This window comes from Rana temporaria, chromosome 5 (assembly GCF_905171775.1).
Source record: "Rana temporaria chromosome 5, aRanTem1.1, whole genome shotgun sequence".
Lineage (NCBI taxonomy): Eukaryota > Metazoa > Chordata > Amphibia > Anura > Ranidae > Rana > Rana temporaria.
Genome location: NC_053493.1, coordinates 95,934,165 through 95,959,588, shown reverse-complemented (window position 1 = coordinate 95,959,588; position 25,424 = coordinate 95,934,165).

Below are 25,424 nucleotides of genomic sequence, written 5' to 3'. Positions count from 1 at the left end.
GTTTATGCATACAGTGATTGGGCCTAAGAACTAAGAGCCCCAATGAACCATGGGGGCAGGAGGAGTCAGAAGAGGGGGTGTAAATGGTAAAGCCTGGGAAACGCAGGGAAATTTGGGGAGGATTGCTGCCAGGGGAGACAGCAAGGAGTTGCTGCCGAGAAGAGGGAGAGAAGGAGAGACAGCCAACGAGGAGATTTGTGACTGCCCTACTGAGCTGACATTGGGTCTGTACCACCTGTAGAGTCGCTAACTAAGCTAACTAACTCAGAGTCAATCTGAGCATCAATACTCCCTTGCAGCCAACTAGAGACGGCGTGGAGGCCTGTATACCTGTCACAGGGAGACCTGGACATATTGCACTTTACAGCAACCGGGCTCTGCCACCACCTTAGTCTACTTCAGGGAAGCCAGCTCTCTATTCTCAGAATTAGACCGGTTCACCATCCACCACTAGTGTTGCTCACGAATATTCGCATTGCGAATATTCGACTCGAATATAGCATATTCGAGAAATCGCGCTATATTTCGAAATTCGCGGTGAATATTCGCAATTCCGAATATTCGATTTTTTACAATTTTTTTTTTTAATCAGATCACATCCTAGATATCTCCATCGACGTCTAAAAGCATTGCTGGTATCATTAGAGACCCTGGGCCGAGTAGCTGAAGCGTTCATTGAATTTTCCAGAAAGATCGCAATGCGATTATTCGGCAAACGCAATATCGCGCGATTATTTTCCTCGCCCCGATCTTCCGCATCAGAGCGATTTTTACAGTTTCATTTTTAAAACAGATCACATCCTAGTGATCTCCATAGACGTCTGAAAGCATTGCTGGTATGATTAGAGCCATTGGGCCGAGTAGCTGAAGCGATCATTTTATATTGCCGAATATTCGCAATGCGAATATTCGGCAATAGGAATATTGCGCGATTATTTGCTCCGCCCTTTTGCATCAGAGCCAATCAGAGTTCTCCTTCCACACTCGTCACAGGTTAGCAACCAATAGGAACCTGCCTGCATGGACATTATATAAGCTCACTCCCAGCACCATTTCATTGCAGATTCAGAAGCTGGCTATAGAGTGTGGAGGCTGTTTCTGTGTTCCTGGTTTCCTGTGTCTTTGTTCTTGATTGATTTAGATCATCACCAGCATTGCTATTTAGTGATTCCAGTGGATCTTTTCCAGTATATCAACTGCTTTTTTCAAAGCAATAGACCCAAGAGCTTTTTTCAAAGCTACGTTTTGTGCTGTTTTGTGCTGTTTTTTTCATTTGTGTTACTGTTTGATCCTGCAATCCTCCCTGTTCAGTTATATTTGCAAGAGATTTCAGAACACATTTTGCTGAGCTTTATAAAAGAGCTTTTCTAAAAGCTAAGTTTTGTTCATCTTGTGTTACTGTTAGATCTTGCAGGTTCGCTGTTCAGTGATATTTGATAGGCATCTCAGTTCAAATTTTGTTTAGTTTTCCCTAAAGAGCTTTTATAAAAGCTAAGTTTTGTGTTCAGTTTAGTTAAATTTTGTGTAGTAAGTGTACACACTGTTAGTGTACATTTATTTCATCTAGCTTAGCTTAGTGTGTGTTTAGTGTCTGTGTTTTGTGTTTAAAAAAAAAAAAAAAAAAAAAAGTTAGTGTTTGTTTAGTGCTTTTTTTTTTTTCTTTAATTTTGTAGTCCTTGTCTGGTGTACTACTTTTCTTATAGTTTAGTAGCTGTCTGTGTACGTCTTTGTCTGCGTGCCTCTCTTGTAAAAAATACACAAAAACACATTTTGTTCACATTTACCCCCCCCAATAAAGTTTACCCCCCCCACACACATATTAGCAATAATGAGCGGCATCCGTGGCCGTGGCAGCAGGGGTAGGGGAGTTACTCCCAGTGCTGGATCGCTGCCAGCACGGGGTACCTCTCGTGCCCCTACTAGTGGTAGAGGATCGGGTGCAAGGGGAGTACGCCTGATCCGGGAGTTCTTCCCATCGGGCAGCCGCCCGATATTGCCATCTCAGGCTGAAGTAGTGGTGGACTACATGGGGCACAGCAGTGCCACTGAGTCGTCGGTCCCGACTCACAGTAGTACCACCATTACACCGGTGCCTGTACTACCCCCCCCCAGCCCCCAAGAGTCCAGCATCTTACTGTTCGACAGCGACAGTGAGAGGGATCTCTTGGGGGAGGCCATGCATCAGGCAGACCTCCAGCTCTGTCCTGATGGTCAGGACCTTTTTGAAGGGATGGATGAGGAGGATGGGATACCTGCTGGCAGTATCCCAGAGACATCCCTTCAAACTGGTGCTGCTGTTTTGGTGCAGGAAACAGCAGCACCTAGTCAGACCCAGGCGTGGGTGAGGGGACAGCGGAGCCAGGCTAGAGGCTCCATGTCACGTGGTTCCCTCAGACCAACACATCTCAGCCCTTGGTCTGACATCTCTGGGGGCGAAGAGGGTGACCCATCATGGTTGCCATCTGACGCGTCGGCTCACTACGTCAGTGACGACGGGGAAGGTAGGCACCCTGGTGAAACGGTGCGCCAGGTCACCACCAGGGAGACCATCGTCAGGGTCTCCACTGGTGATGGCAGCAGGAGGTGTCAGGAGGAGGAGCAGCAGCAGCAGCAGCAGGCAGCTCCACCTGTGCGCACCGAGTCCCAGCAGGTGCAAGTAAGCGTCACCCCATCTGACAGGAGGGCGGTGCTGAAGTCACCTGTCTGGAATTTCTTTACCCTGGTGGCAGACAACCCTACCGTGGCCATCTGCCGGATTTGTAAAGTGAGGGTGAAGAGAGGGAAGTGTTTGGCTCGGGTGGGTACCACAGCCCTGAACCAGCACCTGAGGATAAACCACTGGGCGTTGTATGACGAGATGAAGCGTGGTGGTGGTAGCAGCGCCACCACCACAAGTGAGCAGGGTACAGCAGCCCCTGCCACATCTTCATCTGTTTCCAGCAGGTCATGCCCCCCCGCTCCCTCTAGTAGAGGTACTGGTACCGGCAGCCAGACCTCTACTTCCACAGCACCCTCCACGTCTGTGTCCCGCACTGCCGTCCGGCGCCAGGCGTCGATTTCAGACGCCTTTGACCGCACCACTCCCTTCCCCCCTGGAGACCGACGTGTGCGTTCCCTCAATGGGCTCCTGGCAAGGGTTATTGCCCAACATCTGCTGCCCTTCAACATAGTTGACAGCAACCCCTTCAGGCAGATGTTGGAGCAGGCCCAACCCCAATGGCGTGTCCCCAGCCGCCATTTCTTTGCCAGGACTGGTGTCCCTGCCCTACACCAGCACATTGTGCAGAATGTAACCCTGTCGCTGGATCACGCTGTCAGCGACAGGGTTCATCTGACAATGGATGGCTGGACCAGCAGGCATGGGCAGGGACGCTACATCAGCTTCACGGCCCATTGGGTTTCCCTCCGAGGCGTCGGTGAGGGATCGTCGGCAACCGATCTTGTGGTGCCGCCCCGGGGTGTCCAGGGGAGAACTGCTGGTCTCCCTCAAGCCACTGTCTCCGCAGCTGCTGAGCCTCCCAGCAAGCGCCCCCGTAGCTACTCAAGTGTGGGGCACGTGCGCTGTCAGGCCGTGCTCCAGCTTGTTAGTTTAGGGGACCGGAGACACACTGGAGAAGAAGTGCTGAAAGCACTTCAAGCTCAGGTCCAGAAGTGGCTGACACCCCGAAGGCTCCAGCCAGGTATGGTTGTCTGCGATAACGGCAGCAACCTACTCGCCGCCCTACATGCTGGCAGTCTGACGCACGTGCCCTGTCTGGCACATGTCCTCAACCTGGTGGTGCAGAAGTTCCTGCGCACTTATCCAGGGTTGAGTGACATTGTGGCAAAGGCGCGTAGGATTGCCAGCCACTTCAGGCGCTCCCCAACCGCTACCGCGTCCCTGTCCAAATTGCAGCGGAAGTACAATCTGCCCCTTCACAGGCTGATTGTGGACAGTGTGACGCGGTGGAACTCCACCCTCCACATGCTGAAGAGGTTGTGGGAGCAGCAAAGGGCGGTGAGGGAGTACCTGATGGAACTAGGCACTGAGAGGGCTTCACCACAACTCCCTTTCATCGCCTGTGCGCAGTGGGGGCAGATAAACCAGGTCTGCCAAGTGTTGTCCTCCTTCGAGCAGGCGACCAAGATGGTCAGCAGTGAGCAAATTGGCCTCAATAGCGTGCTGCCAATACTGTTCATGCTGGAGAGGACACTAGATCGCCTGCTCGAGGCTGGGGAGAGTGCCTTGGTGGAGCAGGAGGAGTCAGCAATGCTCCACCGAGACCAGGGCCAGGACGAGGAGGAGGAGGAGGAGGAGTATGATGATGATGAAGAGGAGGAGGAGGTGGTTGCTGGTGTCGTCCCGGAGTCAGGGCCTGGTCAGGAGGGAGAGCCGGTGTTGGGGGCACCGATAGTCCGGGGGTTGGGCATGTCTGAGTTTGACCAGCAGCGCCTCAGGGATGAAGAGTCGCACCTCATTCACCTGGCCAGCATTGAGGAGTCACAGCGGGCTGTGCTCTTCCCCATGGCTGCCCACATGCTGAGATGCCTCAGGAGGGACCCCCGGGTTAAGACCATCAAGACGAGGGATGATTTCTGGATGGCCACCCTTTTGGATCCCAGGTGCAAGGGGAAACTGGAGCAGTTCATCCCAGCCAGCCGGAGGCAGCACCGGATGGAGGAACTGCAGGCAGCCATTGTCAGACGGTTGGAGCAGGCAACTCCCCGGCCTCCAGTTGTCCCCCCTCATCTCACCCAGCAGGTGGCTGCACCCAGCTGCAGCCGAGCAGGGGACCTAATGGAAGAGATGAGGATGTTCTTCCAAACCGAGCGACCCAGTACCACCACCAGCAGCAGCAGCAGCAGTCACCACCAGCGGCTGGCCCACATGGTGGCAGACTACATGGCGTCCGTCGGTGCTTCTGACAGTATGAGCACCGACGACCCCATGGAGTACTGGGTTGCCAGATTGGACACCTGCCGCGAGCTCGCTCAGTATGCGCTGGAGTTATTGTCTTGCCCCCCCTCCAGCGTACTATCTGAGCGGACATTCAGCGCGGCAGGTGGGGTGGTCACGGACAAGAGGACCCGTCTGTCCACAGACTCCGTGGACAGACTCACATTCATAAAGATGAATGAGTCCTGGATCGGCGGTGACTTTCTGGCACCCGTCGTCGGTTCAGGGCGCTGAAGGGTCCCTTGCCATGCATTCCCTGATGAAGCCCCGGACCTGATGTATTTACAGTGCTGAATATAACTATTTCAACATCAGAGAAAATCAATGTTAATATTTGGTACAGTAGGCTTTCTTTGCAATTACAGCGGTCAAACATTTCTTGTAGTTTTACACCAGCTTTGCACACACTGGAGGAGGGATTTTGGCCCACTCCTCCACACAGATCTTCTCTACATCAGTCATGTTTCTGGGCTATCGCTGAGAAACACGGAGTTTGAGCTCCCTCCAAAGATTCTCTATTGGGTTTAGGTCTGGAGACTGGCTAGGCCACGCCAGAACCTTGATATGCTCCTTACAGAGCCAATCCTTGGTTATCCTGGCTGTGTGCTTTGGGTCATTCTCATGTTGGAAGACCCAGCCTCGACCCATCTTCAAAGCTCTAACTCAGGGAAGGAGGTTGTTGCCCAAAATCTTGCAATACATGGCCCCGGTCATCCTCTCCTTAATACAGTGCAGTCACCCTGTCCCATGTGCAGAAAAACACCACCAAAGCATGATGCTACCACCCCCATGCTTCACATTAGGGATGGCGTTCTTGGCATGGTACTCATCATTATTCTTCCTCCGAACACGGTTAGTGAAATTATGATCAAAAAATTATATTATAGTCTCATCTGACCACATGATTTTCTCCCATGACTCCTTTGGATCAGTCAAGACAATTATGTCAGCAGTTATTTCACACCCTATATACTCTTATTAAGACTGCTGTACATCATGGCAACTCCTGCCCATGTGATATGACTCTGTATCAACTACTACTGTTAATACTACTACTGCTGCTGCTTCAGCTGCTGCTGCCGCCCAGTCAATACACCTATGTCAGCAGTTGTTTAACACTCTATATACTCTTATTCCTACTGCTGTTCATCATGGCACCTCCTGCCCATGTGATATGACTCTGTATCAACTACTACTGTTAATACTACTGCTGCTTCTGCTGCTGCTGCCCAGTCAAGACACCTATGTCAGCAGTTATTTGACACTCTATATACTCCTATTCCTACTGCTGTTCATGATGGCACCTCCTGCCCATGTGATATGACTCTGTATCAACTACTACTGTTAATACTACTACTGCTGCTTCTGCTGCTGCTGCCGCCCAGTCAATACACCTATGTCAGCAGTTGTTTAACACTCTATATACTCTTATTAAGACTGCTGTACTTCATGGCAACTCCTGCCCATGTGATATGACTCTGTATCAACTACTACTGTTAATACTACTACTGCTGCTTCAGCTGCTGCTGCCGCCCAGTCAATACACCTATGTCAGCAGTTGTTTAACACTCTATATACTCTTATTCCTACTGCTGTTCATCATGGCACCTCCTGCCCATGTGATATGACTCTGTATCAACTACTACTGTTAATACTACTGCTGCTTCTGCTGCTGCTGCCCAGTCAAGACACCTATGTCAGCAGTTGTTTAACACTCTATATACTCCTATTCCTACTGCTGTTCATGATGGCACCTCCTGCCCATGTGATATGACTCTGTATCAACTACTACTGTTAATACTACTACTGCTGCTTCTGCTGCTGCTGCCGCCCAGTCAATACACCTATGTCAGCAGTTGTTTAACACTCTATATACTCTTATTAAGACTGCTGTACTTCATGGCAACTCCTGCCCATGTGATATGACTCTGTATCAACTACTACTGTTAATACTACTACTGCTGCTTCAGCTGCTGCTGCCGCCCAGTCAATACACCTATGTCAGCAGTTGTTTAACACTCTATATACTCCTATTCCTACTGCTGTTCATGATGGCACCTCCTGCCCATGTGATATGACTCTGTATCAACTACTACTGTTAATACTACTGCTGCTGCTTCTGCTGCTGCTGCTGCCCAGTCAAGACACCTATGTCAGCAGTTGTTTAACACTCTATATACTCCTATTCCTACTGCTGTTCATCATGGCACCTCCTGCCCATGTGATATGACTCTGTATCAACTACTACTGTTAATACTACTACTGCTGCTTCTGCTGCTGCTGCCGCCCAGTCAATACACCTATGTCAGCAGTTGTTTAACACTCTATATACTCTTATTCCTACTGCTGTTCATCATGGCACCTCCTGCCCATGTGATATGACTCTGTATCAACTACTACTGTTAATACTACTGCTGCTTCTGCTGCTGCTGCCCAGTCAAGACACCTATGTCAGCAGTTGTTTAACACTCTATATACTCCTATTCCTACTGCTGTTCATGATGGCACCTCCTGCCCATGTGATATGACTCTGTATCAACTACTACTGTTAATACTACTACTGCTGCTTCTGCTGCTGCTGCCGCCCAGTCAATACACCTATGTCAGCAGTTGTTTAACACTCTATATACTCTTATTAAGACTGCTGTACTTCATGGCAACTCCTGCCCATGTGATATGACTCTGTATCAACTACTACTGTTAATACTACTACTGCTGCTTCAGCTGCTGCTGCCGCCCAGTCAATACACCTATGTCAGCAGTTGTTTAACACTCTATATACTCCTATTCCTACTGCTGTTCATGATGGCACCTCCTGCCCATGTGATATGACTCTGTATCAACTACTACTGTTAATACTACTGCTGCTGCTTCTGCTGCTGCTGCTGCCCAGTCAAGACACCTATGTCAGCAGTTGTTTAACACTCTATATACTCCTATTCCTACTGCTGTTCATCATGGCACCTCCTGCCCATGTGATATGACTCTGTATCAACTACTACTGTTAATACTACTACTGCTGCTTCTGCTGCTGCTGCCGCCCAGTCAATACACCTATGTCAGCAGTTGTTTAACACTCTATATACTCCTATTCCTACTGCTGTTCATCATGGCACCTCCTGCCCATGTGATATGACTCTGTATCAACTACTACTGTTAATACTACTACTGCTGCTTCTGCTGCTGCTGCCGCCCAGTCAATACACCTATGTCAGCAGTTATTTCACACTCTATATACTCTTATTAAGACTGCTGTACATCATGGCAACTCCTGCCCATGTGATATGACTCTGTATCAACTACTACTGTTAATACTACTACTGCTGCTTCTGCTGCCCAGTCAAGACACCTATGTCAGCAGTTATTTCACACCCTATATACTCTTATTAAGACTGCTGTTCATCATGGCACCTCTTGCCCGAGTGATTTGACACTGTATTGTCAATGTCTACTACTACTATTACAGCTCAGTCAAGACACCTGTGTCCCAATTTTTTGGTACACTATTGACTACTATGACCACTACTGATGCTGTAAAGTATTCCCCAAGTGTTTTTATGCTATGTATTACTATTACCACTACTGCTTGTAAATCATGCCTGTGTGATACTTAGTGGGAATGCTTTAATAAGCATTCCTAGTATGGATACCCGTAAATGTATTAATCTTAATTAGTGTGAAGGCTTTAATAAACATTTCCAGTATTGATATCCGTAAATTTAGTAATCTTATTATTCCTTACGTTTTTTGGTTCTGCGTAACTTCGGCATACTTTCAGCTATTGAGACCATTCAACTGTAAAAATGTTCGTCTCGTTCAGCTAATGATGGGACTTCTTCAAGTTTTTTTCTACTTTTTACACTTTTATAAATTTTAATCTTTTAGACCCTTTTTTTAAACATTGAAGTCAATGAGAACATCCTTTTCCCCTTTGAATTCACATGCCATGCCAAAAGTTTCAGCTACTTCATACTTTCACTTACAGACACTGAAAAAACTTTAAAGCGGTCACAAAATATTTAGCTATCCGGCTATGACTTTTCAGATCGTTATCGTTTACAATTTTTTGGTGAAAACGCAATTTACGTTTTGAGAATTTTTCACAAAAATGCAATAGGTTATAATGTAATCCTATGGAGGGGATTTAGAGTCTGTCATGTGACCTTAACATTGGAGATCTTTGTAATTAAAAATATCTTTACAAAAAGGGGAAACAAATTGGTCTCACGCCCACAAGATCTACTTTTCATACACAATTTTTATATCAAAACGTAGCTATGCTTGTCTGGTTTATGGCAATGTGACCAATTCTGCGATACGTATTTTAGTTTTAATTATTGGAGCAACAGCCAGAAATTATGTCTCATAGACTCTCATGTGAAATTATCTAAAAAATGTTGCTGCAGAACTCACAAAGACGCTCTTTTCTAAATCGCAGACATGGCCACATTTTTAAGTTTATCTACATAAATTTCATATCGATGCGTTTACAAGGGCCGTGTATTTCAAACGGTGTAGTCGTTGTATCAATTGCATGTACGTTTGAGGATTTATTAAGCTTTGTTTGGAGGCTTAAATCATGTATTAGATCTGTGAATTAAAAGCGTTTGTAATGTTATTTCTTTCCATAAATAACTTTCCTGACCTCAGTGCAATATTCCTCCTCACTGACCTGGGGGGGAGGGGAAACCTATTGAGGGGGGAGGGGCGACCAGGAAGTCAGCATACTCTATACTTTGCAGATAGAGAAAGAAGCTGTGTGTCCTAAAGATAGTGTAGTGGTTATGGTGAATGTCTTTGGCAAGGGGCTCACCAATTAAGCTATTCAGCATTCCCACTCGCATTTTCCTCAGGAAATGCATTGTCTAGTTATATTATATTTTAATACTCCTGCTGCTGCCTCCATGCTGAGTAAAGCTTCATGACCTTTCTGGCACAGCGGATCCACCAACAGCCTCCGCTACAAGCTACCAGACCGGACTACCAGACCGGATCTAAACAGCAAGTGTAACTATAACAATGAACCTTATGTTAAACCCTGTTTTGCGGCATTTATACTGCAACCATTGGGCTGACTGCAAGAGCTCATCTGCATTCTCTCTCTTTCTTGCTCTCCCTCTCTCTCTCTTTGTATATATATATATATATTGTTGCTTTTGTTATGTTCATTTTTCAACAGTTTATTTTGTGTTCGTCGTGTCTGTGTCGTGTGCTTTAGTTTGTCCTAGGTTAATGTTAAATAAAATAATAGTATAAAATGTTTTTGCTTATTATGAAGTTAAATGTGTTGATGTTGATTTGTTTGATGTGAAGTTAGATGTGTTGAAAAACCTACAACTCTATCTCAAAAAGAAATGAAACATTTCCAAAAAATAATTTTTGTTAATACAAAAATAAATTTAAATATAGCTCTCAATCCGTTTCTGAATGCGGTGCATTTCCGCAATCTGACCCGATAGCTGCTGCTCTAGCAGAGCATTTTGTTGGGTGAGGTAGCTCATCTTCCGCTGGTTCTGAAGGATCTTCTGGTGCGTCTTTTCGATGAGTCTATTTTGCCTCCTCATATCTCTTGATGCTTTTAGGATATAATAAAAAAACATTTGGATTTCAAATAACGTTACCAAATAAATAAATATTTTTTTTTGCTTATTAATCAATCATTATCATGTGTATACACTTGTTATGTGTCTAACACATCCCGGGAGTGCAGAATTATTAGGCAAATGAGTATTTGGACCACATCATCCTCTTTATGCATGTTGTCTTACTCCAAGCTGTATAGGCTCGAAAGCCTACTACAGATTAGGCATATTAGGTAATGTACATCTCTGTAATGAGAAGGTGTGTGGTCTAATGACATCAACACTCTATATCAGGTGTGCATAATTATTAGTCAATTTCCTTTTCTTTGGCAAAATTGGCCAAAAGAAGGATTTGACAGACTCTGAAAAGTCCAAAATAGAGAGATATCTAGCAGAGGGATGCAGCACTCTTAAAGTTGCAAAGCTTCTGAAGCGTGAGCATCAAACAAAAGAAGCGTGTGGAAAAACAAAGGTGCAAAATAACTGCCCATGAACTGAGAAAAGTTAAGCGTGCAGCTGCCAAGATGCCACTTGCCACAAGATTGGCCATATTTCAGAGCTGCAACATCACTGGGGTGCCCAAAAGCACAAGGTGTGCAATACCCAGAGACATGGCCAAGGTAAGAAAGGCTGAAAGACGATGACCACTGAACAAGACACACAAGCTGCAACGTCAAGACTGTGCCAATTAATATCTCAAGAAAGATTTTTCTAAGGTTTTATGGACTGCTGAAATGAGAGTGAGTCTTGATGGGCCAGATGGAAGAGCCCGTGGCTGGATTGGTAAAGGGCAGGGAGCTCCAGTCCAACTCAGATGCCAGCAAGGTGGTGGTGGAGTACTGGTTTGGGCTGGTATCATCAAAGATTAGCTTGTGGGGCCTTTTCGGATTGAGAATGGAGTCAAGCTCAACTCCCAGTCCTACTGCCAGATTATGGAAGAGACCTTCTTCAAGCAGTGGTACAGGAAAAAGTCACCATCCTTCAAGAAAAACATGATTTTCATGCAGGACAATGCTCCATCACACGTGTCAAAGTACTCCACAGCGTGGCTGGCAAGAAAGGGTATTAAATAAAAAAAAGTAATGACATGGCCTCCTTGTTCACCTGATCTGAACCCCATTGAGAACCTGTGGTCCATCATCAAATGTGGGATTTACAAGGAGGGAAAACAGTACACCTCTCTGAACAGTGTCTGGGAGGCTGTGGTTGCTGCTGCACGCAATGTTGATGGTGAACAGATCAAAACACTGACAGAATCCATGGATGTCAGGCTTTTGAGTGTCCTTGCAAAGAAAGGTGGCTATATTGGTCACTGATTTGTTTTTGTTTTGTTTTTAAATGTCAGAAATGTGTATTTGTGAATGTTGAGATGTTATATTGGTTTCACTGTTAAAAATAAATCATTGAAATGGCTATCTATTTATTTTTTGGTTAAGTTGCCTAATAATTCTGCACAGTAATAGTAGTCACCTGCACACACAGATATCCCCCGAAAATAACTAACACTAAAAACAAACTAAAAACTACTTCCAAAAAAATTCAGCTTTGATATTAATGAGTTTTTGGGGTTCATTGAGAACATGGTTGTTGTTCAATAATAAAATGAATCCTCAAAAAATACAACTTGCCTAATAATTATGCACTACCTGTATACTTCTAGCATCAATACCATATTATGGTTCTACAATCTGACAGGTGCGCTTTATATGTTGTCCATTTTTATATCTACATTTTGTTGTTGAAATGTTATTAATCATTGTGCACATATTTACCTTCCTGAATGAGGCTCACAGGACCGCTCTCTTCCTCCTGCTCTTCTGCTTGAGAAGTTGGGGTGGTGGGGGGGGGAAGCTCCTCAGCTTGCTCCTCAGCAGGAGCTGGGGTTGGGGAGTGGGAGGGCCCTGGCTGCTCCTCTTCATCCATCTCCTCCTCTGCCGCATCCTCCTCTGCCGCATCCTCCTCCTCCTCCTCATCGGCCTGGCGCCTTCTGCGCTTGGCGCGGATAACTGGCATTGGAGCTCCTATAATAACACAATGTTCATATATTATAAAAATGTTTTCTAATGACGTATGTAAATTCTGTGTACTCTGCTGTATTGTATATGAATACAAATTGATTTATATAGACAGTTAACCGATGGGACAATGTTATATTAAAGGGTCTTGTGGGCACTACAGGGGACTGAGCGTGAGCTGGGATGCAACCATGTTAAAATGAGCTGTTTTTGTCTCCTTTGTTTTGTTCAGACCATCTCATGTTAAAAAAAGGGCCTGATGGAGCACACGGGATTACTATAACAACCCCACTCCTAACACTGGAATTTAGTGGTAATCTATATATATAAAACTCAACGTGTGTGTGTGCATAAATGTATGTATGTATGTATGTATGTATGTATGTTCCAGCATCACGTACAAACGGCTAAAGATATTTATATGAAACTTGGCACACAGGTTACTTATATGTCAGCCACAAACATAGGATAGGTGGTTTAAACCTTACCCACCCCCACTTGCCATGGTCGGGGTTTTTCTTTAAAGTCCCATGCAAAGCAATGGGAAAATTATGTTCCCACATAACTTCAGTGTTCCTGTCTGCTGTCCCATGTCTTTTTTCAACAGTACTATGAATACCTTGGCTGGTGGTGATATATGTTAGCACAACATGGCATCTTGGTTAACAACATCTGACCTTACATGAATTACATATGACCTTACATAACTGTCACCAAAGGAGCTGCGGTGGCTCCACACGATTGCCACTGCACTGACAAGTGATTCACCTCTGCAGCTAGGGGTTCGGATCCCGCTCTCGGCTACCTGTGAATTGAGTTTGGTGGTCTCAGCCCCGCCCCTGGTGGGTGTGCTATGCGAGGTTGGGTTGGGAGGACCCCCTCACACCCGCCATTGCCAACCGGGGCATGGAGAAAGGTGGCAGATTGCCTCTGGGGGAGGCCTCCCAACTCCTGCAGGCCGGCTCCTCTCTCTTTCGAGTTCACGCACAAAATACACTTTTTAAAAAAAAAACATAACTGTCAACAATAACTTACCTGGATGATATTTAGCCCGAAGACGTCTGACCTGATCCATTTGGCGCCTCTTCAGGTCAGACCACTTCTTAACAATTGCCTTGTGGTCATGTTGGCCGCCAAAGTCAGCGATTAGGGCGCTGACCACAGCCCTTTTCTCTGGCTGCCTCCGCAGCTTATCGTATCCTGTTTCCAGGAACTTCTGCAAGATGAAGAACAAAGTATATTGTAATACTTCTGTTGACAGCCTTATGGATATATGACGTAAATGTATGCTATTCAACAATTGGAAGCATTCTCGCCTTATTAATCAATGACAGGGGTAACATGAAAGATTTTATATCCTGCCATTTCGGTCGCCACCTTTTTTGCATAAATATAGCAGCCATTATCATTTGCATAATTATGAATATATTATTAACAACACAGGATACACGTATAGGGGAGATATGCGTTGCTAACTCTTTTCCCTGTCAGGAGCCTAACGCCCCGGGGGGTCAGAGACGGGACCTTTTTCGGAGGACCACTGACGTATGTACCCGTCGCAGTTTTTTGTGATGTCACTCTTTAGGTGTGTGCACATTTTTCACTGCATCCGGGTGGAGTTTTTGGGTTGTGTTTTGCACGCCACAGGCTTTTCAACAGGAAAAAAACAGCTGGAGGCAGAATGGTTGCAAAACACTACGGGTTTGTTACCTAACTCTGGGTTTCAAGACCAGTCCACCTCCAGCTGTTGCAAAACTACTACTCCCATCAGCCACGGTCTGTCAGTGCATGCTAAGAATTTTACTTTTGCTGCATCTAGGGTGCCACAGTTTAGAGACCCGTGCATAAAGGCCTGAAAAATGTGGGCCTGCAGAACTTACAATACTAGAAGTGCCAGCATTCCCAGGCATGCTGGAAGTTGTAGTTCTGCAACATCTAAAGGGCAATATGTATTCGAACGTCCTTGGGCCTTGAGGACACTGAAGTCAGGACGTTCGCATACGTCCTATGTCCAAAAATTTTTTAAATTCATTATGCTAAATAACAAGGAAAAGTGCCTAAATACACATTTGCCAACCAGGGTGTCTGCAGCTGTCCAGGCATGCTGGGACTTGTAGTTTTGTAAAAGCAGGAGACACATTTTTGGTTAAATACTAATATCTGATCATATATACTAACTTTTAAACTAGACTAAAATGCAGTTGAAGATGATGAAATAACAGTGGTCAAAATACTTACACAAATCAGCAACTTTTCCTCAGACTTAGTGAAATTGCTTCCAACCATGTTGCTGTGTGATTGCGCTGCGATCATAAGTTGGAAACTGGCAAGGCTCCAGGAAATGGTCGCGTGTTGTTCGCGTGTTGATTGCGCTGCTTGGACCGAGATGGGTCCATATGGCTTCGGCTGTATGGACCACAGTAACTCTTTTCCCTGTCAGGAGCCTAACGCCCCGGGGGGTCAGAGACGGGACCTTTTCGGAGGACCACTGACGTATGCAACCGTCGCAGTTTTTTGTGATGTCACTCTTTAGGTGTGTGCACATTTTTCCTTGCACCGGGTGGAGTTTTTGGGTTGTGTTTTGCACGCCACAGGCTTTTCAACAGAAAATAACCAGCTGGAGGCAGAATGGTTGCAAAACACTACGGGTTTGTTACCTAACTCTGGGTTTCAAGACCAGTCCACCTCCAGCTGTTGCAAAACTACTACTCCCATCAGCCACGGTCTTTCAGTGCATGCTAAGAATTTTACTTTTGCTGCATCTAGGGTGCCACAGTTTAGAGACCCGTGCATAAAGGCCTGAAAAATGGGGGCCTGCAGAACTTACAATACTAGAAGTGCCAGCATTCCCAGGCATGCTGGAAGTTGTAGTTCTGCAACATCTAAAGGGCAATATGTATTCGAACGTCCTTGGGCCTTGAGGACACTGAAGTCAGGACGTTCGCATACGTCCTATGTCCAATAAAATGTTAAATTCATTATGCTAAATAACAAGGAAAAGTGCCTAAATACACATTTGCCAACCAGGGTGTCTGCAGCTGTCCAGGCATGCTGGGACTTGTAGTTTTGTAAAAGCAGGAGACACATTTTTTGTGAAATACTAATATCTGATCATATATACTAACTTTTAAACTAGACTTAAATGCAGTTGAAGATGATGAAATAACAGTGGTCAAAATACTTACACAAATCAGCAACTTTTCCTCAGACTTAGTGAAATTGCTTCCAACCATGTTGCTGTAATATTGCGCTGCGATCATAAGTTGGAAACTGGCAAGGCTCCAGGAAATGGTCGCGTGTTGTTCGCGCAATTGCGCATGCGCGATCGAAAAATCGCAATATGTTTTTTGGTTAAAATATCATACATATTCGATTTCAGAGTGCTGCTACAGCAGTTTTCGAAATATCTGCAATCAATTTCGCATTCGCATGTTGCGATATTTCGATAAAATATCAGGAATATTCTGAGCCAATCAGAGCGCTCCTCCAGCATATCTCGAAATTGCGCAATAAATATCGCATTCGCATGTTGCGATATTTCGATAAAATATCACGAATATTCTGAGCCAATCAGAGAACTCCTCAAGCATATCTCGAAATTCCGCAATAAAAATCGCATTCGCATGTTGCGATATTTCGATAAAATATCACGAATATTCTGAGCCAATCAGAGCGCTCCTCCAGCATATCTCGAAATTCCGCAATAAATATCGCATTCGCATGTTGCGATATTTCGATAAAATATCACGAATATTCTGAGCCAATCAGAGCGCTCCTCCAGCATATCTCGAAATTCCGCAATTAATATCGCATTCGCATGTTGCGATATTTCGATAAAATATCACGAATATTCTAAGCCAATCAGAGCGCTCCTACCGCAGTTATTAAAAAAATCGCAATTATTTTCGCATTCGCAATAGCGAAAAATCGCAATCAATTAATTTCGATAAAATATCACGAATATTCGAATTTAGCGAATATATCTCGAATATTCGAATATATATTAGATATATATTGCGAAATCGAATATGGCATATTCTGCTCAACACTATCCACCACATTGATGTATCATCATAATTATACCAAAGGGCGTCCCCCCCATCACTACAGACTGCTAGGGGGGGTCGGTGAGCGGGTTTCTGTTAGCAGAGAGACATACTGTAAAGGAATTAACTCCATCCCCTCCTCCCTAAACTTGGTTATATACTTTATTTTTGCTGTTAGCAGACTGTTATGTACTGGAACGTACCTTGTAGCCAGAGCCTAGTGTGCAGGAAGAGGCCTCTCTTACAGCCCCGACTCTGGAGCTGCTGGAGTGGGGACAGCAAGCTCGGGAGCGCGGCGAGGTAGGAGTGCCTGGTGATGACAGCAGTCCGGCATGGTTGGTGGTCCTTCGGGACGGTGGGTGCAGGATACAGCGTCTCTGGAGCTGGCACAGGCACTGGATAGCAGGAGCTGGTGAAGCAAGCCGGGTTAGCAGATAATCAAGTGGTTTAAGCAAGCGTGGTCAGATTCAGGCACAGGGTCTGGTAACGGTGGGCAGGAGAGCAGAGCAGAGTCAGAGCAAGCCAGGAGTCGGAGTGGAGAGGGTCGGATGGTCAGATGAAGCCAGGTCGGTTTGGGGTAACAGGTTACAACAGGTCACAGGTTTCACTGATACAACGCTGCAGATCAGACACCAAAGTGTCACTGCAGCTGCTCGCTTTTTAAAGGCCGAGTGGCGCTAATCGCGCATTAACGAGCACGCGCGCGTTCACGCCGTCGTGCACGCGCGAGTGTAGTAGGCGCATGCGCGCGCACATTTGGTGCACAGATGCGCGCATTTGGCGCATAACTGTGTGCATATGGGACGCGCCTGCGCACATGAATAGGTGACTGATGCTGATTCCGGCCATTAGTATGTGTGCGCATGCGTGCACGCCGGAGCCTATTGGCAGGTCCCTGACACAGACTCTGTTCTGTTTCTTCCAACATTAAGGGCCAGATTCACAAAGAGATACGACGGTGTATGTACAGATACACCATCGTATCTCTGACTTACACTGGTCCTATCTATGCGCCTGATTCATAGAATCAGATACGCATAGATAGGGCTAAGATCTGACAGTGTTACACTGTCGGATCTTTTTTTCAATTTAAAAATGGCGCTGATTTACGATAAATAATATGTAAATCAGCGAGATACGCAAATTCACGAACGTACGCGGACCCGTCGCAGTGTTCTTACGTCGTTTCCGTAGCGGTTTTCCCGTCGTATACTTACCCCTGTTTTTAGCAGGCGCAGCCAATGTTAAGTATAGCTGGCGTTCCCGCGTCGAATTTGAATTTTCCAACATCGTTTGCGTACGCCGATTCACGAACACGCGCGTCGCAAGTCCCGCTCACGTCGAAACCACTGATGTCCTAGTGACGTCAGTGGGAGCAATGCACACCGGGAAATTCCCCGGACGGCGCATGCGCATTTAAATTGGCGCGGGAACGCGCCTGATTTAAATAGTACACTCCCCTAGCCGCGGAATTTGAATTCCACCGGGGGATTTAGGATCCGCCGTCGCAAGTTTGGAGGTAAGTGGTTTGTGAATTAGCCACTTGCCTCCTAAACTTGCGGGAGCGGATCTTAATTTACGTAGATCGAGCGGATCTATAGATCCGCTGAGCTACGTGAATCTGGCCCTGAATCTCCAGTTGGCCCAAAATGTTGCCCTATACACTGATCCATAAATGTCTATCTTACTAAATGCAGTTCTAACAAACACTTTTTAGTACACCAACATCACCCAAGGGCCCCAACGTCAGCTGGCAAAAGAATCTCTTCAAAGGACTGAAAATGATTCCTTTTTGATTTATTCCGTTATTTACTTGGCCATTACCATCAAATATTCAAAGTTCAGGGATGGCCTAGCTCTACCGCCACCAGTGTGCACTAGCAACATTACTGTAATGTTGGTAGTACTAACGCAAGGCTGCCAGTTGTTACAATATTAGGTGGGAAAGCTACTGTATACACTGACCCAGAGACAGTTTAACATTCCTTGCCTGTATACTGTATCTATTGTAGAGTCAGTTGTGCTTAAATTGTCACATCACTGTTAAGCTGGATATTGTTTTATATATATTTATACAGTATCTCACAAAAGTTAGTACACCCCATCACATTTTTGTAAATATTTTATTATATCTTTTCATGTGACAACACTGAAGAAATTACACTTTGCTGCAGCTTGTATAACAGTGTAAATTTGCTGTCCCCTCAAAATAATTAAACACATAGGGCCAGATTCAGAAAGATCAGCGGATCTTTCTGCTGGCGTAACGTATGTCATTTACGTTACGCCGCCGCAAGTTTTTCAGGCAAGTGCTTTATTCACAAAGCACTTGCCTGTAAAGTTGCGGCGGTGTAGCGTAAATCACGCGACAGAATTCAAATTCGGCGGGTAGGGTGGCGTGTATCATTTAAATGAAGCGCGTCCCCGCGCCAAACAAACTGCGCATGCGCCGTCCGTAAAATATCCCAGTGTGCATTGCTCCAAATGACGTCGCAAGGACGTCATTGCTTTCGACGTGAACGTAAATTACGTCCAGCCCCATTCACGGACGACTTACGCAAACGACATAAAATTTCAAAATGTCGACGCGGGAATGACGGCCATACTTAACATAGGATACGCCACCTAGGGGGCAGCTTTATCTTTACGCCGGCATAGCTCTTACTGAAACGGCGTATCTTTACTGCGACGGGCAAGCGTACGTTCGTTAATCGGCGTATCTACTAATTTGCATATTCTACGCCGAACTCAATGGAAGCGCCACCTAGCGGCCAGCGGAAATATTGCACCCTAAGATACGACGGCGCAGGCCTTTGTATCTTAGATAGGTTTAAGTGTATGTCAGTTTGAGCATACACTTAAACATGCGACGGGCTTAGATTGCGAGTTACGTCGGTGTATCTACTGATACACCGGCGTAACTCTTTGTGAATCTGGCCCATAGCCATTAATGTCTAAACCGCTGGCAACAAAAGTGAGTACACCCCTAAGTGAAAATGTACAACTTGGGCCGAAAGTGTCAATATTTTGTGTAGCCACCATTATTTTCCATGCCTACCTTAACCCTCTAGGGCATGGGTGCTCAACCTGTGGCTCTCCAGCTGTTGCAAAACTACAATTCCCATAATGCCTCAGCCTTTGGGAGACATGCTTGTACCTGTCAGCGGCTTGCAATGCCTCATGGGAATTGTAGTTCCGCAACAGCTGGAGAGCCACAGGTTGAGCACCCATGCTCTAGGGGATGGAGTTCACCAGAGCTTCACAGGTTGCCACTGGAGTCCTCTTCTACTCCTCCATGACGACATCATGGAGCTGGTGGATGTTAGAAACCTTGCGCTTCTCCACCCTCCATTTCAGAATGCCTCACAGATGCTCAATAGGGTTTAGGTCTGCAGACATGCTTGGCCAATCCATCACCGTTACCCTCAGCTTCTTTAGCAAGGCAGTGATTATCTTAGGGGTGTGTTTGGGGTCGTTATCATGTTGGAATACTACCCTGCCGCCCAGTCCCTGAAGGGAGGGGATCATTCTCTGCTTCAGTATGTCACAGTAAATGTTTGTATTCATGGTTCCCTCAATGAACTGTAGCTCCCCAGTGCCAGCAGCAATCATGCAGCCCCAGACCATGACACTCCCACCACCATACTTGACTGTAGGCAAAACACACTTGACTTTGTACTTCTCACCTGGTTGCCGCCACACACGCTTGACACCATCTGAACTCTTGGTCTCATCAGACCACAGGACATGGTTCCGGTAATCCATATCCTTAGTCTGCTTGTCCTCAGCAAACTGTTTGCTGGCTTTCTTGTGCATCATCTTTCGAAGAGGCTTCCTTCTGGGACAACAGCCATGCAGACCAATTTGATGCAATGTGCAGCGTATGGCCTGAGCATTGACGGGCTGACTCCCCCATCCCTTCAACCTCTGCAGCAATGGTGGTAGCACTCATATGTATTTTTTTCCCCAAAGACAACCTCTGGATATGACTCTGAGGACATGCACTCAACTTCTTGGGTCGACCATGGCGAGGTCTGTTATGAGTGGAACCTGTCCTGTTAAACCTCTGTAGGGTCTTGGCCATCATGCTGCAGCTCAGTTTCAGGGTCTGGGCAATCTTCTTATAGCCTAGGCCATCTTTATGTAGAGCAACAATTTTTTCAGATCCTCAGAGAGTTCTTTGCCATGAGTTTGAGTATGAGAGAGTGAGAGCGATAACACCAAATTTAACACACCTGCTCCCCATTCACATCTGAGACCTTGTAACACTAACAAGTCACATGACAACGGGGAGGGAAAATGGCGAATTGGGCCCAATTTGGACCTTTTGACTTAGGGGTGTACTCACATGTTGTTGCCAGCAGTTTAGACATTAATGGCTGTGTGTTGAGTTATTTTGAGGGGGACAGCAAATTTACACTGTTATACAAGCTGTACACTCACTACTTTACATTGTAGCAAAGTGTCATTTCTTCAGTGTTGTCACATGAAAAGGTATAATATTTACAAAAATATGAGGGGTGTACTCACTTTTGGGAGATACTGTATATTATCAATATTTTTTTGTAAGTGAGATCTCTAGAACTGAACACAATATTTTAAATGAGGTCTAAATACAAATCTATATAGGTGAATCAGGACCTCCTTCCTCCTGCTGGTTATCCGTCTACCTTTACACCCCAGAATTATATTAGCTTTTTCCACTGCCTGGCTACACTGAGGAATGGGTCTTTAGCCATTCCGCTGCAAAGGTGTTAATCTATTTTTCTAAAACTTGCTCTTACATAAGAATATTCACATTTATACCAATAAAATAAATATTAAAATAATTTGTTTTGAGGTATCGTAACCAATCATTTCAAAGTTTAAATGCTCTTTAAATGCAGACCTTGCCTTGAGTCTGCTTAGGTGATAAGTTCTGCATACAAAATGCAAATGCACTTTAATTATTATTATTAATTATTCCTTATACATGAACTCTCTGAAACAATATAAAATGCAAATGTACAAAGTTTTTTAAGTTTATGTCAACAAGATTTAGAACAGGGGTGCCCAACCTTTTGAAGAGCAAGGGCCACTCAAGCGACTTGGTAACCGGTCGCAGGCCACGATGAGCAGAGCCGGCGGATGGCAGGTCCGTGTCTGCTCTGTATTGGCAGAGAAGACATGGACACAGTCCACTATACGCAGTGTACCTTTGGCTTTCCTGCACTTTGCAATAGACTTCTATTGTATTCTACAGGTGTAGTGCACTTTTAGAAAGCTCACAAAACCCTCAGATAATAACTGAAGTCTATGGCTCAGTAGTGGATCAGTTTAAAAGCAACTCAGTAACCACTGCAGAACAGATATGCCCATATATACACTGTGGGCCAGATTCACAAAGAATTGCCATGGCGCAGCGTATCAGAGATACGCTGCGCCGCCGTATCTTACCTGGCCGAATTTTGAATCCAGGAAGATTTTGCGCCGTAAGTTACGGCAGCTTAGTGTATTTCTCGGCGCGTATTTCAAATTGGGCGGGTAGGGGGCGTGATTCATTTAAATGAAGCGCGTCCCCGCGCCGATTTAAATGCGCATGCTCCGTTACAAAATTTCCTGCCGTGCTTTGCGTGAAATGACGTCGCACCGACGCCATTTTTTGAACTTAGACGTGAGTTACGTCCTTTCCTATTCACAGACGACTTCCGTAAAAGAAAAAAAAATTCAAAATTTGACGCGGGAACGACGGCCATACTTTAACATGGCAAGTCTATCTATACGCCACAAAATAGCAGCTTTAACTATACGCCGGGAAAAGCTGACTAGCGACGACGTAAGAGAATGCGACGGCCGCACGTTCCTTCGTGGATCGACGGAAAAAGCTAATTGGCATACCCGACACGGAAAACAACGCAAACTCCACCCAGCGGGCGCCGAAGTATTGCACCTACGATCCGAAGGCGTACAAAGCCGTACGCCTGTCGGATCGAAGCCAGAAGCCGTCGTATCTTGGTTTGAGGATTCAAAATAAAGATACGACGCGGCAAATTTGAAAGTACGCCGGTGTATCAGTAGATACGCCGGCGTACTTGCTCTGAGAATCTGGCCCTGTGATTTTAGTAATAAAACTGACCTTTAATAACAGTATTCTATTCTATTCCATCCCAGAGCAGGAGGTCGTGGGCCACATCAGAGGGCTTCGCGGGTCACTGGTTGGGCACCCCTGATTTAGAAGATGCTTCATGGTAGATGCAACCCAACATATACTGCTTTTTTTTTTTTTAGCTGAATGAGTCAACATACACTATGAAGTATATGGTGGAGTTGCCAACAGCAACTAAGCAGATCCAGCTGTTATGTTCTACTGCTGAGTTGATGGTCATTTTTTTCCCTACAGTTTTAATTTTTTTTATAGATTTGTGACAGTTTTTAACAATTTGTTTCAATAAGACTGGAGAATGTATTTAAAGACCATTTAGATTATCAGACATGCCAATAGAGTGGCCCTTTATGAGGACAAGTAATCCTTAAACATCCAGTCATCGCAATATTTAATGCAAATCCTTCAAAATCTGGAGACACAGTTGCCACAATTAGGTCTCTCCCACTTCTATGGAATTTGGATCATAGTACATAGTCAACAAGGTCAAAAGTAAATTGCATCATTAGAAGTTTGTGCTGAGGTCAAACTGCATGCAAAAACCACAGTGTTTCAAGGCTTAGAAAAAGCTGAATCATCACATTTTTACAAACTGCAGTCCTATGTGTAATTCTTCTGAATATAATAATTAGACATTTAAGTAATCTATATGCCTATACAACTTGGCTACAGTAAAAAAAAAAAAAAAAAAAATGATATATATGGACAGTGTAAACAAAAATATATTATAATAAAAAGATAAAAATATAGATTTTAAAAAGTAGGCAAGGCTAGAGTCATTGGGGCAGATCCACAAAGATCTGCCCCGGCGCAGCGTATCTGAGATACGCTACGCCGCCGTAACTTATTTGGGTTTGGTTTGAATCCAGAAAGAATTTGCGCCGTAAGTTACGGCGGCATAGTCTATCTCTCGCGGTGTAAGGGTGCGTAATTCAAATGCGGCGAGTAGGGGGCGTGTTTCATTTAAATGAAGCGCGTCCCTGCGCCGAACGAACTGCGCATGCCCTGTCCGTCAAAACTCTCAGGGTGCATTGCTCCAAATGACGTCGCAAGGACGTCAGTGTTATCGACGTGAACGTAAATGGCGTCCAGCCCCATTCACGGATGACTTACGCAAAAGACGTAGAATTTTCAAAATTATACGCGGGAACGACGGCCATACTTAACATTGAGTATGCCACCAGATAGCAGCTTTAACTATACGCCGGAAAAAGCTGAACAAAAACGACGTAAGAAAATGCGACGGCCGCTCGTACGTTCGTGGATCGTCTGAAATAGCTAATTTGCATACTCGACGCGGAATACAGCGGAAACGCCACCCAGCGGCCACCGGAAAATTGCATCTTAGATCCGACGGCGTACTAAGGCGTACGCCTGTCGGATCTAACACAGATGCCGTCGTATCTGTTTGGTGGATACCAATAAAAAGATACGACGCGCAAAATTTGAAATTACGCGGCGTATCGACAGATACGCCGGCGTAATTTCTTTGAGGATCTGCCCCCTTGTATTCTTTCTTTTGCTGTCTGTGTCCCTGTTGCACATTTTCCTGAAAGTGTCACTAAAGGCAATTTTTTTTTTTTTTTGGAATAGCGTAAGGGAGGGTTGCGAGTTTTTTGCCATCTGTGTCCCATTAGGGCTGATTCACACCTATGGCATTTTTAGTGCTTTTTGCATTTTGCAGTCCATTTAACATAATCTCCTATGGAACACATTCTGCAGTGCAAATCTGCTAAATGCAAAAAGCACTAAAAAAGGCGGTCTGGCATGTCCTGATTCCTATAAATATTATCTGGCCTCTCAGCTAGTGACTGCTGCCTGGTGGCTTAACCCAGACATTTCCAATCCCGCTATTCAGGTTGAGGCAGCAGTGTTGGGATCCCCGGAGGCGCTGACATTTTTGGTTTTTCAGCGTCCCTGCTTCCCGTATTTACTGACACCGTCCATGTGCACTACGTTGCGTTGATGGGGGGTGAGTCTTAAAGTTGAATGTTATCCCCCACAGGCGATTTCTCCCAGTACCCCTCTTTGGTTAAATCCTACCCTGGAGCACATTTATACATTGCCCGATCCCCATGCCTGGACCAAATTTAACATTAAAATGGTGGCTCAGATTTTCACAGGCGAATCCCTGGTCCCGTTTTCCAAATTGATTTCTGATTTTAATGTCCCTTAGTCATATTTTTTTCATTTTCTTCAACTCTCCTATGCCTTCAGTTGCCAATTCTCAGGTTCTCCCCTTCGACTGGTTCAATCTGCACTCGAGGACCTCCTTTGGTCGGAATGTGCAAAAAAAACCTGCCTCTAAATTGTATTCTCATTTAATAACTACTTCCTATACAATATTAGAGAAACTAATATCTAAATGGTCCCAGGATATCACAGACCTTGACAATGACGACTGGGAGGACATATGGGATTTTCCTTTTAATTCCCTTGTCTCCCTGAGAGACCGATTGATTCAGTTTAAGATGGTTCACATAGCATATTTGACTCCTCATAGACTATATAAAATTAATCCTGACTCTTCTCCTGGGTGTTGGCGCTGTGGGGGGATTCCTGGAGACTTTATTCACATTTTTTGGACCTGCCCAGTTATTGTTGGGTATTGGAAGGAGATATTAGCCTTCATAACTCAAATCACCACTATTTTGCTACAACCCTCAATGGCAATATGTATGTTGGGTCTGATAGAGCAATTTA